The sequence below is a fragment of the Agelaius phoeniceus genome, chromosome 3 (assembly GCF_051311805.1).
Source record: "Agelaius phoeniceus isolate bAgePho1 chromosome 3, bAgePho1.hap1, whole genome shotgun sequence".
NCBI lineage: Eukaryota > Metazoa > Chordata > Aves > Passeriformes > Icteridae > Agelaius > Agelaius phoeniceus.
In genome coordinates, this window is record NC_135267.1 from 6,304,245 (window position 1) to 6,323,480 (window position 19,236).

The window sequence follows — 19,236 nt, forward strand, 5'->3', positions numbered from 1 at the left end:
CCAAGTGAATAAACTCCTCAAAACATTCCTCAGGTACAAAGAAGGATTAAAGAATTAGAAGAAATAAAATGATACACAGTGTGAACAAAGATGGATGAGCTTCACTTTTTCTTGCTCTGTACCTTACTTCTAAAATATCACAGGTCATCGTTCCAAAAAGTCCTAGAGGCACTTTTGCTCTTGTCTTCCATTCCTGTAGGTAACTGCCATTCAGTAGCTCATTTCTTGGCAACACATAACAAGTTGTTCTATTTATTCACCTGAGATGTTATCTGAGTTTTATTCAAGTCAAGTCGTGACAGACATTTTGATCATCTGATGCTAGCACCAAAAGGTGTCAAATTAACTGACCCACAGTACCATTCATGGGCCAGTTTCTTATCAAGCCTAAGGTCATTCACTGGCAAACATCCTAAGCGACAGATTAGCAACCCTGAAACTTCAAATCATAACCAAAGAAAAAGAATATTTTTATCCATGTATTCAATTGCATTCTCTTCCAGTCCCTTCATGATTAATCCTTACAGACTGAAAGATTATCACAGCAGTAAAGAATCCCTACCATAAAACAGTCCTGGTATCTGCTGAACCTCAGAACGCTACAACCAGCATCAAAATCTGCCAATTTATTTAAATTTATTTAAAGGCAAATTAACAATGTTAACAAACACTGAGCTGAAAAACAAATCTCAAATAAAGGGAGAAACTTATTAATTGAAGAACTGTATTTCCAGTGCAGTTTCTGGGGATGAAGCTGCTTTCTGCTACCATGTACCACATTGCTCTGAAAGGAGGTAAACAGCAACTTCATGGCAAACTTGATCTAAACAAATTGCTATAGAGCTTGTCATCAGTGAAAAATTAAAATGTAACTCATGGGTTACTCCAAATGGATTTCCCTTCACAAACAGTTCTGTTTACAGTCTGATGGCACTTGGCTAGGGCAGCTATCCCCAGAAAGGAGTATGCTTCAGGAACATGCTGCTGGTCCCTGGATCAGATGATTACCCCCTTCCCCAAACTCCTCTGAGTTCTCAATCCATGCTGTCAGAATAAAACAAGGCCAGTAGTGCTAATACACAGCATCTACTTATAAAGCCAAAAAAATTAGCCAAACTAGAAAACAAGTTACAAGAACTATTTTGGACATTATAGAGGAATTTTAAAATTAGGCCCAAAAAACCCTGATGTTCAGAAAATACTGGAGGAGATGATGCCTGAAGATTATGTTGCTCAGGAAGCATCAAAAAAGAGCAATTCCCTACAGCAAGGAACAGAAAGTCATGCTTAGAGTCCTTTTTTTCAGAAGATTTAGCTCAACCACATTTTCTCACAGAAAGAGGCCACCCAATATGTCCTCTCTAAGAGCTTGGTTTGCCCCTTGCATTTGCTCCAACGTTCCATTAATAGTCCTCACATGCCTTTACACAGAAATGTGAGCATATGTAACTGGAAGTGTCAGTCTGAAATTCATTTCCATGTTAATCTACAGACACAACCTTTCATCATATCAAGAACAAAATATTTTAAACAGCTAGAAACAAAGGTAATCACCTATAGAAAATGTCTTACCCTTTTCAAATGCAGTGTCAGAAAGCATCCTCTCACTCGTACAAAATAAAAATGGAATAATTTAATTTTTGCCTGTACACTGCCTGAAGCCTACTTTCTGATCACAAAGAAACAAATTCATTTCCATTAAAAAAAAACAAAAACAAACAAAAAAAAAAAAAAAAAAAAAAAAAAAAAAACCAGATTTTTTGATCTTCTCTAGCAATGAGAAATCTGAAAATTAAATCTTTTCCTGACAGAAAGTTTGATATTAAGGCAGGTGGCCAGGATAACTTATGGTATTAGTGAATGCAGCCTGGATTCTTATGGAAATTAAAAGGACTTGACTACAGACTTAATAGTGAATTTCACAGATACTTTAATCACACTCTTTTTTTCTGTTGCATTCCATTGCTGGGCCCTGGTTTAAAGTATGTGATGATCCCTAAGAAGAAACATTACTTAGATTTAACTACATAAAATGGATCCAGAGAATGTAAACAAAGTTCTCTTTATAGTAACCACAGTTTGATTCTATTAAGCCCAGAAGCGATACATATGGGCATACATCTGAATAATTTACTTTGTCTTTGGAATTCCTGCACCACCTTGACCCCAAGGACCTCTCATGCAGTTCTACTTCTGACACAACTTAGCCTAGCTAAAAGAAGAAAAGGAGTTTTTCCCAATATCTCTGTTCACATCAGAGTTTTGAGGAATGCTGAAACTGAGACCTCACCACATTCTGGTCTGCTTTTGCTGAGAAATGAGGCAAAATGAGTAATGGCTGTTCTTGGAACTTCCTTCTCCACCTCTTCTTTTTCACCTTCTACTCCCTTGACATTTAATCCACCTCTTCCTTTCCATTCAGCCTTCCTTCCCATTCTTCCATTCTCCCGTCAGCCTCTGCTCTCCTATAACCTCACTCTCACCCCGTTCCATCTACACACATCTATGCATCTGTTTCAACCTTTGCCAAGGGTTGAAAGTTGGGAGACTGGAATACCTGAGGATGTAGTAGGTTGATCCCAGCTGGCAGCTAAACATTCACACAGCTGCTCACTGCCTGACCTTCCCCCTTGTCCACACTGCCTCCACAATGGGATGCTTCTGTTCCTGCATCATCCAGGAAAAGAAAGTCATTTAAAACAAAAACAGTGTAAATTACCTGGAAATGAGGAGGGCACTAAAACAAAACCAGCTGGATATAGATCTCAAAGTGGAGCCACATATTTCAGAGAAAAATACACATCACACCTGCAAAATGGGTAACACTGAACAGAAGTTAAGATTTAGTGCAGATAATTCAGTTTATAAGGAGTGCCCTCCACCACAGAAAGTCAAAAATGTTTGTGGTCATCAGCTGTAAGAGTGGAAAGTTATTTCACTTCTCTACTCCCCATTCATGCAGTGGATATTAAAATCGTTGTCCCAGGCCCAGGATCCATCTTGATCAGATAGGACAAATAAGTTAGTGACTAGAAAATAAAGCAAAAGAGGAAGAATCCAACTTTTCCTTGGCAAAAAGCATAAAGAGATGACTCAATGTTCTAATGAAAGTCCTTTGCATAAACAATGGCTCCTCAATGAAAAGGTGTGGCAAGTTCTGCCTTCTGTGGAGAAATAAGAGATGATAGCGACTGGTAATGGGAGGAATAGGAGGACCCTGTATAAGCAACAGGGTAGATGACTACTCACTGTACTGGAAACACAAAGTATTTGCAAACACAAAACAGACTGCTTAGAAATCATTAAAAAATTAGTAACCAACATAGTAGTATCTCTACTATTAAACTATACATTTGGTGGTTTTGGCATATGGAAAAATCTCAAGAAACAGAAATTTTTATAAATTATTTTTCTTAAAGCCTAAGATTGAAGGGTGTTTTCATATAAATCTAAGCAAGCAACAACATCCATAGTTTCAGTATGAAGCAAAACAACAAGCAAATTTAGTAAGAAAACATATTAGCAATAAACACATAAATAAAAGTTTCTAAAGTTCCCCCATACATTTATTAGAAACTGTATCAGACTCAATCTAAAAGGATTCAGAGAGACCTTAAAGTATCTTCCAGTACCTAAAGGGGGCCTATAAGAACACTTGGGAGCAACGTTTTACAAGGGCACAGCATGAAGCTGGAGGAGGAAAGATTTAGATTATATATTAGGAAGAAACTCCCTAACTTTGAGGGTGGCGAGACAATGGAATAAGTCTGTGTAGTGGATTGAGAAGTCTTGTCTGCCCTATCCCTGTGTTCAAGGCCAGGCTGGATGGGGCTTGGAACAACCTGGTCTAGTGGAAGGTGTCCCTGTCCATGGCAAGAGGCTGAAACTTGATGGTCTTTAAGGTCTTTTCCAACCCAAACCATTCTATCATTCAAGGATTCTAAATTTAGCAATAATTAAATGTAACAAATTAAGCTTTCCAAAAAACCCAACAGCCTCTATTCTTCAGAAAGCAGTTATTCTCATTCATATAACTCTCAATATCTGTAATCTTGATTTTTCAAATATCAGTGCCCATGTTTAGAAAACTAAATGGACTTGATCTCATTTGCAGAAGTGCTGAGCATTTGCACTTTGCCATGAGACACGTGACATTGCCAGAGCTCCACACCTATGGAAGTCTTACCACATTTCTGTGGATAACCAAATATGGTTTTATCTCTTGAATTTCAGGCACCCACAACTGAAAAAAATGGGGCTTTCATTTATAATTCTATTATTATATATTAATTTTTTATTGCTTTGATACTGTAATTGTAGTTATTACCTCAGCACCTCTCCTGCACTATGCTTTCTTAGGATAATAACTGGTTTAAATGTCAGTGGACCAAATTGTTTTCATTCATTCCAATATTCCTTTCACATGTTAATACTTTCTAAATTAAATCATTCCCCCTAAGCTGACATCACAGATTTAACAGTTACTTCCTGATTAGAAAGGAGAGGAAGATGAATAAGTCAGACTTTTCAGATATATATGAGAAATATTTTCAAAGTATACCTCTTGAGCCCCAAAATCCCAACAGTTAAATAATTACAAACCAGATAGTTCTTTACACAGAAGTTTTATCATATAATTATGATGCTGATAATTTAGAACTATCTAAAATGTCTCCAGCATTTTTATACAGCTAAGCACAGTTATTTTTAAAATCAAACATATGTGCTTTTTTTCTGTTTATGTCGTCGGAAAGAACATTCTGTATAATGAAAAACATGACCAAATTTTTCACAGTACATCACTATAAAACCCTATAATTGACTTTTTGGGTTGGTTTACTCTATATCTATTTTTGTCCATGTAGAAAACAGCAATGATGTGGTGAAAAGACCAAAATGTAGGTCCCATTGCAGGATAAGGCTCCATCCTGATTAGTGAAGTATCATGTTTTTCCTGGGAAACATGCCCATTTTGTACAAGGGAATTCAGTCCACATGAACCTCCACTTTAGAGGAAGGAAAAAAAAAGGCAAGAAAGAAAACCATCCTTTTAAGCAGCACAGACCGTAGTGATTGCTCTCAGCTTTGGTTGAGCAGGACTCACAGAGCCTTTCCATTAAACAGAAGGTAGCTCTGCTGATTAGAGCTGTCCCAATATGAATGTTCTGCTTTTAAACAATATTATTCATAGCTTAAGAGCTCAGATTTGCTTATATTTTTATTTTACTTCAACCTGAAATGACAAAATGTTTAACGTCACCTACTTTCTTCTCAGAGGAAATAAACTTTATAAAATTAACATAAGTGATAATTGCTAATAATCAATTGATAATAATCAATTGCTACTGAGGGCAATAATGCAATTTCAATGAAAATCAACTTAAAATAGTAACTCAGAAAAAAATAAGTATCTGCATTAAAATAATTTCTCATCTTAACTATAATCTGCCCACAAAAAAAAAAATTATATTGTGCTATTTATTTTACAAACTAGTCTCATTCTTCTTGGAATGGCCTTTAATTTTTATTATCACAAGATTACTTTCATGCCCCAATCACAGAGTACAAAGAAACTGCGCAGACACATTTCCAAAAGAGTTCACGTGCCAAAGAAAAAAAAATCTAAAATAATCAACTTCTTTCAGAGTTAATTGAAATAAATCACAAGACATTAAACTTTGACTTAAAAGTTTGAAGAAAATACTGTTATCTTGCAAATTGTTTAGCAGAAAGATATGCCATAATTGTTCTGAGGTAAATCTTTGAGAAATTGAGGATGACATCTAAATCACAAGCTCGGTAAAGGGGGAACATACCATCCGCAGGCAGAAGGAGAGGAGAGGCATACAAGGAAAGGTAAGCTGTTCCCCTAGCTCAGAACTCAGTTAAACTGAAGCTGCAGTCACTAAAATCATCACTAATATTAGATTCTCTCAAGACATCAAAAAACAAAGGGTCTGATCACAAAGTCAGAAGTTCTAATAAACTAAAAAAGTGCTGTAAGCCAGGTGTAGTTTCTCTCTTAGGCAAAGAGTCTCTTTAATGGGCTGCTCTTACATTTGCAATACCTCAGGAGATGTTCCTTCCCAGCCAAGCCTCACTGAATTGCTTCCACAAGCAATGATGCTCATTTACAAAAGTTGCTGCAGGATCTGCTTCAGAGATGAAACATGATGAATGTCTTAAGGCCTTAGGATTGACTGATGAATTATTTTCATTTCTTTGGGGTTTTTTTAATTACCAAAGGAAAAAGAAAGATGACACAGATTACCCTAACAAAATTTAAAATTCTTAGCTGTATTCATTTAAGAAGCTTTAATGCTACAAACATGGTATGGAAATGGAACAGAGGAATAAATTCAATTTTAACTAAACTATAAGAAAAGTGCTCATACCCTAAGAAAAAAAATTAAGTCAGCACATTTAAAAAGAAGAAAAAAAAACAAGCATATCTGAGATTGAGATCCAGCTACGCTTTAGAAAAGAAGCTTTGGAGTCAATAACACTATTATGTACCATTCACACAAAAGAGTGGAAAAACTACTCAAAGACCCACTCCAGAGATAAACACCATGTGATAAGTACAGCACCACACATTTATGGCAAAAAGTCTGATGGTAACATCCAAGTACCAACCTGCACTTCCTGGTCCAGCTCTCCCTCAGTTTCAGCATGAAACACAGACACTGTGGGTGATGTTTCTGAGGGAGGGGGGGGGCAAAATACCTGTGTCTGAGTCAGCCCCTGCTTCCTTCCAGGGCAGTGGAGAGAAACATGTTATGATTCATCTGACTGATTTTAGACCCTTCTTTTCAGGGAATCACTACCTAAAATTGCTTGTTTCTCGCTGCTGGCTATAGAAAGAAGGTTATGCTTACTCGCTCAGGTGCATATGCTGACAAGCAGAAATGTAAAGTTAATGAAATGAATCCCTCTTACAACTATTCAGCCATAAGTGAACAGGAAGAGGAGATTCATGCCTGGTTAACACCAGAAATAAAACGTACTTAAGAGTTACAACAGAAGTTTCTGCCATCACTGAGAGATTTACCACCGAGGAGGGACATGGGCTTTAACAAGACCCATCCTCTGGTCCAGGGAATACTGTAATGAGAACCAGCAAGGTTCAGACATCCACTGTCCTGGAACTGAAGGCAGTGAGCAGCCCTCAGCAACAGACCCAAAAGGTTTTGGAACTAGAACTGCCCCAGTGTTTTTAAAATCCTATCCAACTTTATGAGGTTAAAAAAATATTCTAAGTAATAGAAGGTTTCAGAGGCAAAACACACTAAATGTTCCTCTCCATCCAATGGAAAGACTCTTTCAAAAGCGACATTTCTGTTGGCATTCACAGCAAAAACCCTCGATCTGTGGGTATACTCAAACATAGAACAAAGAACAGGCATCAAAAGCAAATCTCTCCTTGTCAATATCAATGTGAATCAACAGTGTGGTGAATAAAATACAAAATCATTCCGTCAACATGAGATGGAAGGGCCATAAGTCAAAGCGTTACAGAACTATTTCCTTTGCCACTGCAGAAGCTTTTGGTGATAGCATCAAACCCATGGGATACAGTATTGTTGTACATCAGCTGTATGTCCTGGGCCTGATGGAAAGCAGAAAGACTTCACATAGTTGAATTAAAGAATTTCCTAAATTCCTGTTATATGTAACTTTTGAAATATGTTTGGATGTCAGAAACTCAAATCACTGACTGATGGTCAGGTGGGGTTTTTCCCCTCATATGAGATGGCAATTGCACAGCTGTCCCCTTGCTAAGAAACAATTCTCAGTTTCTTCCTAAGTAACCAGTTCTGGTCCTGCTATAGGCAAAATATAAAAATACATGAACAAGGGACTCAATATGGGTTTGTTATAACATGACAAATTCCTCCCAATTAAACACTTTGCTTACATTTTAACAAAGTTATTTACTTGCTACTTCTAGGGAGAAAAACCCCAAACACATATTTGCATGACACTTATTTGGAACTACTAATGATGCTCCACATATGCCAATATTATGCTAACTGTCTGGCTCAACCCATACTCCAGGCTCTTCCAGCAATCAGCAGGCACATCTGGATGAAGTGGTTTCAGTTTTACATTCTTTCAAAATATTCACAGTGCTGCAACAATTAAGCAAATGAAAAATGTAACAACTTCTGGCAAAATCAAAATTAATTTGCTGTTTAAGAGAGGATTATATTTGCTATTAGCTCATTTACTACAGGAACACCAGACACGGAGAAACCCCATAAAGTCTAGGCATCAAAATAAATGTCAAAATGTCATTTTCCTTTTCACCAAGAAAAAAATAACAATTTCATTTCTAATGTCCTCCTCCACCACCTTCACAGATAAACATGCATGTACACTGAGTAGACAGGTAATCATACAACAAATTTCACCCTACTATCCAACCCTAGAGCCTTTATTAAAATATAAAAATACATTTGTGCTGATCTGAATTTTCCATGTCACTTGGTGAAACAAAAACTTGGGGAAAAAAAAAATCAATGGACCATCTTCAAAACTTCTTTGGGGATGGGGTCATTCATAGGCAGGAGGAGGAGAAGAAGGAAGAGCCTACAGGTAAGCCTGTTTTACTACAGATATTCCATTTTTCATCTAAGAACAACAGAAAGGAAAAGCAGCTGAAGTACCTCATTAGCAAGTGACAAGTACAAGGCTTTTTCATGATGCAGAAATCAGTCAGACCACAAAACTGCTACTCTTTAATGGATGAGAAAGAGGAAGTTAGAAACTTCTACCTCCTAACACTAGAAATAATCAAGATTCAGGGAAAACAAGTCTGCTTTTTATGCAACAAATAAAGAACCACTGACAAGATGTGTGGTCCTTCTACAACCCCCAAACATGGCACCAACATTTTTGCAGTGAGTTCTGAATATGTTTTAGATAAGATTAGATATATTTTCACCAATCAATCTTACAAAAGAAGTTCAACTAGATTTATTAGTTTACTGTGTTGACATGTCTGACAAAGCAAATACTAAGTGTTTGAATAGTATCGTCATAAATCTGTGACAATATGAGGATAAATCAGTCCAGGTGGCACTGTGATAATTTTTTGTGTTGCTACTCCATAAAGAGATGTATAAAGTCCACCCTCAGGCATATATAAAAGTGTGTGGTTGAAATCTAAGATGATAAATGCTGGATGTAAAACCAAAAGAAAAGAAAAATCTCAAATTAGGTGCTTAAAACCAGATACATACATTTTGATTTCAGTACATTTTGCCTGTCCAGCATGTTAAGACATTACAAACTATCACCTATGATGTTATGTTTTGAAATGCAACTGGAGTTTTCTCATTATGAAGCACACCTTAAGGCTTAAATTTCTTCCATACTCAAGGATGACATGGAACCAAATTTATGCCCAAAGAGATTCATCAAAGCACACTTTTAGGAAAAAAAAAAGTAGGATATACTAAATACACAAAATTATCTTCCCAAAAGTCAATCATTTTAGATGAATTAATAGAATTTTAGTAGCCTTACTACCATAGGTATTGACACATCTTTCAGTGGGGCTATACCCTGCAGAAAAGGACTGGCACAGGTTGCCCCGAGAAGCTGTGTCTGCCCCATCCCTGGAAGTGCTCAAGGCCAAATTGGACAGGGCTTGGAGCAACTCAGTCTAGTGGAAAGTATCCCTGCCCACAGCAGGGGTTGGAACAAGATGTCCCTTTTAACCCAAACCATTCCATGATTCTGTAAGATTAAGGTTCAGATTATTTAAAACCAGCATTTTCCAAACTTTTTGAAGTAGTAATTTGTCACAGATGAATCCTCGGGTTTAGAACACATAGAGGATAGTTGCACTGAGGACAGCCATACAACTTTTATTAGGCCAATTCTTCCAGGAAGACCAGGAAAAATCATTAAAAGATCAACAACTGGAGCACAAGATAGCACCAAAGAAACAGGCTTAAAAATGTTAAGAAAATAAAAATGAGTTTAAATGAGAAAATCAGAACGGATCAGAGTGACCAAACTGATAAAATAGAACTGGGAATCACCTTACCGTTTTAAAATTCACTGTGAAATATTAACGTGTGGATGATCAATAAATTACAAGGCTGGTGAATACTACTGAGGTTAAATACTTTTGAAAATACTTCCACAGAAGCATAATCCACTTACCTTTATAGGCATATGCACTTGAAGTTTTAAGTTCCTGCATCCTGATTTTACAGCACTTCCTCATTTACACACTTAGATCAGATCTTTGAAGATTTGGTGACTTTCCCCACGGTAATACCCTAGTACACAGCATGGAGCACTATAATCTCAGTGCTGTTATCAGCTCATCTATACACAAACTCTTTAGAACAGGGATCTGCACAGAGATCAAGTTCTCTCCATAAAGGCCAGTACTGAATGCTCAGGGAAAACCCCTCCTTGATTTTCTCTCCAACAGACCTAAAGTGTTGCCTGAGGTTACGACTAGACAACTGTGTTTTATAGCTATAGATAAACTTCACCTCCATGATCTCCTCTTAATCCTTTTCAAACTACAGTAATTTTTGGCTTCTTCAGTGCCTTGTTGATGAATTCAACACTTTAATTATGCACTGTTAAAAAACTACTTCCTTGTATTCATTTTAAGCCTGCCATCTGATAATTTAATTAGGTGCCCCTACTTTTTGTTATGAAAAAGAGAAATAATTGTTTCCATTCACTTTCGCTGCATTCCTCATAATTCCAGATTTCTATCACATTCTCCTCCCAGCTGTGTCTTCCCAGACTTTTAGGCACCCTGCCAGTTTAGGTTCTCCTCCTTGTACAGAATTCATTCAATTCTAGAATTAAGTTTTTAGTTACTGGATGAATACAACAGCAGAACTATTAGTAACACCGTTATGCTCAGATACTCTCAGTTTCTCTAAAATCCAATTCATCAATTTACCCAATCAATTTTTGGAAACTACTAAGGCTCTCTTTTAGAGCTCTCCATGAATCTTTTTCTATGACAATAAACAGCACAGCTCACGTGGGTTTATCAGCAATGGATTTCACCTGTTTCGTCACCCACTCAATTCTGTGCAGTCTTTCGGTGACTCCACACAATCATCATTTCACTCTCTAAAAAACTTTGTCATTTGCTTTCTGGCTTCTGCAGGATGGAGGAGTGAGGATTTCTTGGGGCTGTCCTGTACAGGGCCAGTAGATGGACTTGATGATCCTTATGGGTCCCATTCCACTCAGGAGACTTTATGATTCTATGAAGATCCTCAGTAGACCTTGCAAGTGACTTTGCTCTAGTGCAAAAATTAAATATTCCTACCCTTACACTTCTCACATTTTATTTGGCCAGTGTCTTACAAAAGAAGATCTCTTCTTTATATCCCACTAGATATTGTAAAACTACTGAGGCTTCTAAATAGCCACTGAGTAATTTATCAGAAGATTAAAACTGACATTAAAAATTCCCTGACAGTGTTGCAATTATTTCTTAGCATTAAGACAGAACCTGAAAATATGTCAGTTTGCAGTTTGACAAGGATGTTCAACAGTAATTATAAACACTTTTGTGTTGAAACAATGTCCTGTATTGACATTTTATTGATAATCACTGATTTAGACAGTTACTCATTCTTCCAAGAAACCCTATTTTTAGTCAATAGCTGTGGTCATTAATAAGTCCTGACTTTGTGCTAGATGAGGAACAAGCAGTAATAAACCACACCGAATGCTGTTTGAATAAATTAAGTGGCAATACTTGAAAATAATAAACATTTCTGCTCTTTGCATATTTTTTTAATTCAAAGTACACAGAAAGGAGCCACATATCATGAATGGAGGATACCGACAAAAGGGGTGATCAACTCTCATATGACAGCTGAATTTTGTGTTTAGTCATGAAAGCTCTAAATTGAAGTTACATAAACAGAAAACTAATGCCACTGGCAAACAGCCCTGGTCTGTAATGTTCTATTTGGGATTCACTGGTTAAAGCAGAGGAGACGCTGATCTCTGACAAAGAACGAGATGGGAGATGACATCAACTTCTTTCGGCAAATGAGCTCAGTGTGCCAGCAAGCTGACAAATTAGCTTCTAAAAACCACTAACAGTAGCTTACAAAGTCACAGCTGTTATCCTGTTTTGAACAACAAAATGTTGATCTCGGTTGAAATGTCTAGTTTTACACAAGATTTGTAAGTGCCCCGATTCTTTTTTTTTTTTAACAAAGAAATGAGTTATACTGAGAGATGCATGAGGGACAGGCAGTGTCTGTACCCTGATGACTCCATGGTGATGTTTAATTGACAAGGTTAAGTAGAACACTTGCTTATGTTCTGCACCCTTCTTAAATTTGAAAAACCCCCTAGAGACACAGACACAGTAGCAACATAAATCCAAAAATACAACAGTACCATAGCCACTAGCAATTTCTTCAGCTAACTCAAGCATTTCCCAGGATATGAAGACTGATAGTGGGAAGAAATGCATCAGAAAATTTGTAAGAGATTCCATTAAGTGGTTGAAATCCATTGAAAGACACTAATATTCTACAAAACAAATGCTCCTCAATGCTGATTGTGGAGAAATTTTTTTAAAACCCCATAGTATTACTTTGCTTTTCACCTATTTGAGTAGTGTAAATCTTCACTTTCATGGCAAAGTATGAGCCAGCCTTCTCTGTTCCTCAGAGGTACAGGGGACTAAAAATTCTATCAGATGCAGCAGAGGCAAACTCAGTTAATCTTGGTACTCCTGTGATCCTCATCAGTGGCATCTGAACAGCCCTCAAAAATAAATTTGTTGATGTTTAAGGAAAAAACAAAATTTTTCTACAGATGACCAACTGAAAGACAGAACAATTTACCTCAAGGCCTGAAGTTTCAAATAGGAGTCTAATCTCATCTCTCAAGCACCAGATCACAGCCCTTTACCACTACAACAGTCTCTGGTTTTTTACAGCTCTTACTTTCATAAAATTGCAGTAACTTTAGCACAATCATTCCTGATTTACGGTAAATGAAGGAAATAATCAAGCCAGGACAGATGCATGCCAAGTTCAAGTGACTACCCAAAGCCAATGAAAACCACCAAACCACTGGTCAGACCTTGGATTGAAATTTCTCTGATTCTAAGTTTAAACAACTAAGAAAGGCCTTTATTTATTAATTCCACATAAGGCCCGTTCCTATCAACATAGGTTTTTTGCTTGCTTTGTTTTTTTGGTTTTTCTATCTTTACCTAAAATGCAGCTAGAGTGTAGCAATGACTTAAATAAGACTGTGGGCATGTGAAGAGCTGAACAAAACCATGTATTTTCAACAGGAACTTACCCAACAACTACATAGTCAATGTGTCAGGTGTTAAGGCCACATAATACTCTGGTACTCAGGTTCAGGAGACCTGCAGCCTCAATGAATCATTTCCAGTATTGTGATGAAATCTGGTCTCCACTGGAATCTATAAAAGGTTTCACGGGCTCTTGATCATAAGCATGGACATGCTGAGTTCCAAACTGCCAATTTTATGTTTGGAACACACAAGCAATGAAGCTCATCTATGTACAAGAAAACAGAAATATCACAGTAGACCAGAACACCCCATTCAGCTGTGCCCCCTTACAGAGGTGATCAATAACTCTCCACTCCTTGTTTAAGCCATGGTACTGGATTTTAGCAGTTCACACATCCATCACTGACAAAATGAACTGGTTAAACTTAAAAAGATGTAGAGACAAAGCTAAGCATTTTCACAACAAGTACCCTCTAGCTGTAGAATGACTGAGAAGTTTGGGGTTATATTTGTCTTTTACTTTCTTTAACTTTATTCTCTGCATAGCCCCAACCAAGCTATATATCTGACACAGAGAGCAATATATTTCTCCCCAGAGTACTGTGAAGAGAATAACATAATTAACATTTGTTAAGTATTCTCATAGTGTGACATGAGCCAGCAGAGCACATGAAAGTTAGTAATTCTCCATACTGGAGTTTGAATACTGTGCAGGAAAGATGGCAAACAGCCACAGAATGAGCAATCAATAACGAGAAAATCTCTGAGTAACCAGCTCTGAAGTGAGCAGCATTCTTTCCATGCAATAAGTCAGGAGTTCTAGAGATGACAAAAAAAATGCAATCAATTAACACCATTACAATGCACCAAGTACAGTTGGTCTGTAAGGATGGTCACTGGAAACCCTAATTTGAGATCTTCTGTGCCAACTTCTTCAACTTATTCTTCATCTAGAGTTCAGCTAAGCTTACTGTTTTAGCAGAGGAAGATAAATAAAAGGAAAAACAGGCAAACAAAACAAACAAGGAAAAGACCCAAACCCACCCTTTTAGCTGGGAATAGTTCTATTTGCAAGTTCTTCAGAATCTACCACTAAACAATTAGGAAATCTTACAGAAAATCTTTATTATTTTCACTGTGTATCTGTCACATGTCCAATCTAGGAATAGTAGGAATGCTACTTATAAGAGCAGAACAGAAAAGCACTCAAAAAGTAACTGTTCTGTAAAATTCATGAATTCTAAAAAAATTGGGCATACTCAAGTCTGGCTCTTTAAGTTTACTTCAGTTATTCAAAAGGAAAAATAAAGCTTGAATTACTGTAGCTTCTATGCACAGATAAAACAGATATTTTCTACCCACATCAGAAAATGAGAAGATTGAATTGCATTCAGTTATGAATTGGATTTGTTCTTCAATTAAAAGAGAAGAAAAATAAATCATGCTGAAGCTAAATGACAAACCAAAGGCTATTCCATTATAATTTTGTCCAAAAGACAACTAAATTTGTTATTTCTTCAGCTCTTTGATCATTATGTTTAGCTTGTAAAGATGCCACTTACTACTGCAAATACTCCATTTCTGAACAGACTGGTATAATTTTTCCCAAAACTGAAATATAAACATTCAGTGCAAAGCTGCTTCACACTCACACTGGGCACAACTGGACTTAAAAAGCAACAAAACATTTAGATGTTCATTTAAAAAAAAAAAGTTAATTTAAAAATTAAAAAGACTTTGAAGAAAGGAAAATCAGTAATTTCACCAAATGAACAGGATAATGATGGCAAAATAAATTGAATATTGTGTGGTATTCCCAAATCCCAATTATGTAGGTTCATTCTTAAAATTAGATATACTCTACTATGTAGACATAAAGGCACAAACCGTGAAAGATAAATGTTTTACATTTTACACTTTTCAGAGATCACAGTTATTTCTGAGGGCCCCAACCCCAAAGCCCATGTCATGGGAATGAACTCTGGCTCACGAAAAGCCACATTTCCTTCAGCATTGGTTTTGGCAAAGCCACAACTGCTCAGAGCACTGCTTGAGCTTAAACAACAGTCTGGTAGCATCAAGCCTTACATCCCCATGGGTTCCCAAAATACACCAAGAGTCTGGCTACAAGGAGCTGCTTTGGCATCACAATTACAGACTATGGAATCCAGAGGAGACAAGTGTCACAGAGGACAGAACTCTTGCAGCCAACCTCATCTAATGGCTTTTAGCACAAAGTAAGTGCTATCAGAAATAATCTAAAATGCAGAGCCCATATGCCTCAAATAAAGATTTCTTTCAAATGCCAAATTATTCCACGCAAATATTAACCAATTTACGTGATGTCTGATATGCAGGTACATGAAACAGAGATTTCTTTGTTTCTTGAACTAATCTTCAGACAGTAATAACCTTGATTCCAGAGTCTTTTTAGGCCTGGAACAACTGAAACACCACTCCAAAAGCAGAATGATTGCAGAGGAGAATTTAGAAAATACAAGCAAACACAACCTATTTTTCAGGCTGGATCAACTGCAGAATTTTCCAACACTGGGTTTTAGTGTTCCTGTTCCAATCTACTCCTATTCCACTCACCAATGGAGTTTGGCCATTCAGCTCCAAAAAGAATTGAGGTGCTCCGTGCCTGTTCACAGCTGCAGCCTGTCCTCAGATAGGCGACACCAACAGCCCATCTGCATCATTTTGTGCCAAAATACAGAATTTCATTCTGTTTAGTGCCTCTGACCCCTCAGACTAAATACAGCCAAGCAGCAGACCCAGAACCTGTGTTCTGAAATGGAAATGTAACAATTTACTTTCATTATGGGCTGGGGCTCCACATAAAAGAACCCTGTTTATCCAACTGTCATTATTCCACAGAACTGATTGCTTCAATTACTTCCTAGACACTTCCCTCATGGAGACAACAAATATAGACAGTGATTTATCTTCTAAAAACAAATTATCATTTATCCATCTAAAGAGAATAGAAATAAATGGTTAAAGTGATAAAATAGCTAAGTATTAACAAGCAACACATATACTTGTCCTATCCACACAGAATATTTCCTCAAAGCTTGCATTATTTATCTTACAAGCTACAGGTCTGGATTCTGGCAACCAAACCACAGGGTCTCTCCAAAAACAGCCCAGCTTCCTCACTTTTAAGGTTGGAAGGTCAGAGGAGGAAGAGGTATGAGTGGAAGGAATGATTGCAATTCATTTTTTATTTTTCTTCTCCATTACCACCCTTCAGTTACAAAGCAGTCTGTTACTCAGGGCATGACAAAAAATGGGTATTAAAAAGAACTGACATCTGCTTATCTGGCCAACATTGAACAAATTGTCTATAAATGCTGCCTGCTTTCCCTCCTGGAGACACAACACATCAGGCACTGGAAATCTCATACAAATATCTCCCATAATCTTCCTAACATCCCTCAGGTTCTAGAATTCTTCAGGAATACCTCCACAGACCATTTTAAGTGGTATAAAGAGACAGCCCAATTCCCTCCATAGGAGCTCAATACCACACTGAGCACAGCTGGGCACTTCTGAACTGGCTATTTCAGAGCAAACTGGGGTTCACATGGCCTTGGAGACCAAAAGGCAATTTTCTCCTATGGTTGCTGTCCCCAGGAAAAGGGCTTCATCTTCTGGTTCATCATCCTGTTCCAGTATCTTCATTTCTCCTCACCTCCAGTACTCCTTCACTACAAAAGGGGAGCCATACTGTTGAAGCTGATTAAAACCCAAGGTTTTCTTTTTAAATCTCCTCCTTCCAATTTTATTCTTTCCGTTCTTTTCTCAACCTCTTTTCAATTCTCTTCTCTCATGAATGATACTCAGATCTCTCCTCCAACACAAAACAACAATACATTTTTTATTACAAGGGAAAGCTTAGACTGTTGACAAGCTGTGAAAAAGTAGCAAATCCAGGTATTAAATACTTTAAAGACAAGAAGGAAAGAAAAAGCACATGAAGAGAAACAGGAGATGGCATCGAAGTACCTGATTTTGCCTTTTTTTTTTTCCTAAAAAATACTGTGTGCTGGACTGAGGAGCTCAAACTTAAGTGAGAATCATGAACAGCAGAGAAATATTTCTCTGTGCAATCACTGCATAAGTAATTGTTTTGGGGTTGGGGTTTTTTTCAAAATACAGAGAAGGAACCATGATGATCAGCCATCACGCTCAAGTTCAAGCAGAAAACAAGACCAGTCAATTGAATACAAATAACTAATACTCTTTATAGCAGAATATGTGGAGAAAGTTAATAATAAAATTGCAACTAACTGCTTGCCCTTCTTCATGAAGTTCTTCACTTATTTTTTACTGCTGTTCATTATAATGGGGTTTTTCCCTCCCTCTTTTTCATACTTTTCTTAAATGGCTGGCTGCATATATTTAATTGTATATTCCTCAGGGCAGGGACTATTTCCTTAATTGTCTGTAAAGTCCAGTACTATAAACAACAGTCCTATGCAATGTTAAATAATAAAAAATGAGTAATGTTTTGTTGAGAAATAGTAATGCATTAATTATGCAAGATAATCTGAAAAATACAGAACTAGGGAAAAAACCATGTTCTGAATCCATAACTTTTAAGCATCACTACCCAATGAATGATTTATGATATTACTTTTCAATATTATATTTAATTTCTCTTGGAGTATTTAAAAAACATCTGCTCTGAAAGTTAGCAAATGGGTATTGTTTACTCAGAAATTCTACAGGGTGCAACCCCCTTCCACACTGTCAGTTAAACACACAATATTTTAAATACACATTATGGAGCCAACTGTTGAAGCAGGCACTTAGAATGCAAAGAATATTTTACATATTAAAGTATACATGAAAAATACTGTTCAGGAGCTATAACATATAAAGTACAGATTTTAAATTCAGTATTTAATAAGTATGCAATTTAAAAAAAAAACCATTTCATTTTTATTACTTACTGAACTAATTTCATGTCCTAAATCGACATTGCTGCAGACTTATACAAGCACAGAAGCTACTAAAATTGGTATAACTTTAAAACCAGAAGCAAATTTTTATTGCTGAACTATGCCCCTGAAAATGGGGTGGAATATAAAAACAATGACACCAAATCTGAAGAGCATAAATAGTCTGTCTTAATATCATTTAAAATCTGTTCTCTAATCTTGACTGAGGTTTGAAAGTAGCAAGTCTGTATTTTTCCAGTGTAAATGTTGTGCAAAAGCTTTACAAACATAGATCTAAATCTGCAATTGCCATTACTAAAATAAATGAAAAATCTATAAGCAGCAGTGAAACCGGCATGCAAATAAAAGAACTGTCAAGACATACTGCCTAAAAATAAGCTTACAATAACTATTTTAAAGACTGTGTGTGGTCTTACCCATATATTTTGGCAAGATGCACTTTCTCCAACCACAGCTAGATTCATCCAAAAGCAGTGGCACTGGAGAGTCTCTGTCTCACCTGTCAAACTTGAAGAACGTTGTTCAGCAGACCACCATGAGTCCATGGATAGGATCCACAGCACTACAGCAGCTGTTCTTGATAAGTGTTCTCTAACTAGAGAGGCAAGCGCTTCAAAAACCTTCTGTAAGAGGATCGCCCTTCATATACATGCATTTAAAAACAAACAGAAACAAGAATATATCCAGAACAAGACTTTCGAGACATTTGTGGCACAGCTTCAGTGACCTCACATGCATCTCTCTCTGATATTTGGAAATATTCACAGAAGATTTGAGTTTGTTAAATTTATCTTCGAATTTACCTAATTTTTTACCTCTCACAAATTGCTACACTGTTCAAATTGCAGGCAATCAAATAAAATAACTGGAACTCCTAAATCTTCAGGATTGAGGAAAGTGAACTTTCCTCTTTTCCGTTCCTTTCCCATGAATGACACAGAAAATTTTCACACCAAGCTACAAAGAGATTAAAAGTGG

The 19,236-nt window shown here is 36.9% G+C and overlaps 1 protein-coding gene across 2 annotated transcripts in view; it reads right to left on the reverse strand.

The window, feature by feature from the left end:
* Positions 1-19,236, reverse strand: part of SUPT3H (SPT3 homolog, SAGA and STAGA complex component) — a 254,781-nt gene that overhangs the window by 190,742 nt on the left and 44,803 nt on the right. The window lies entirely within an intron of this gene.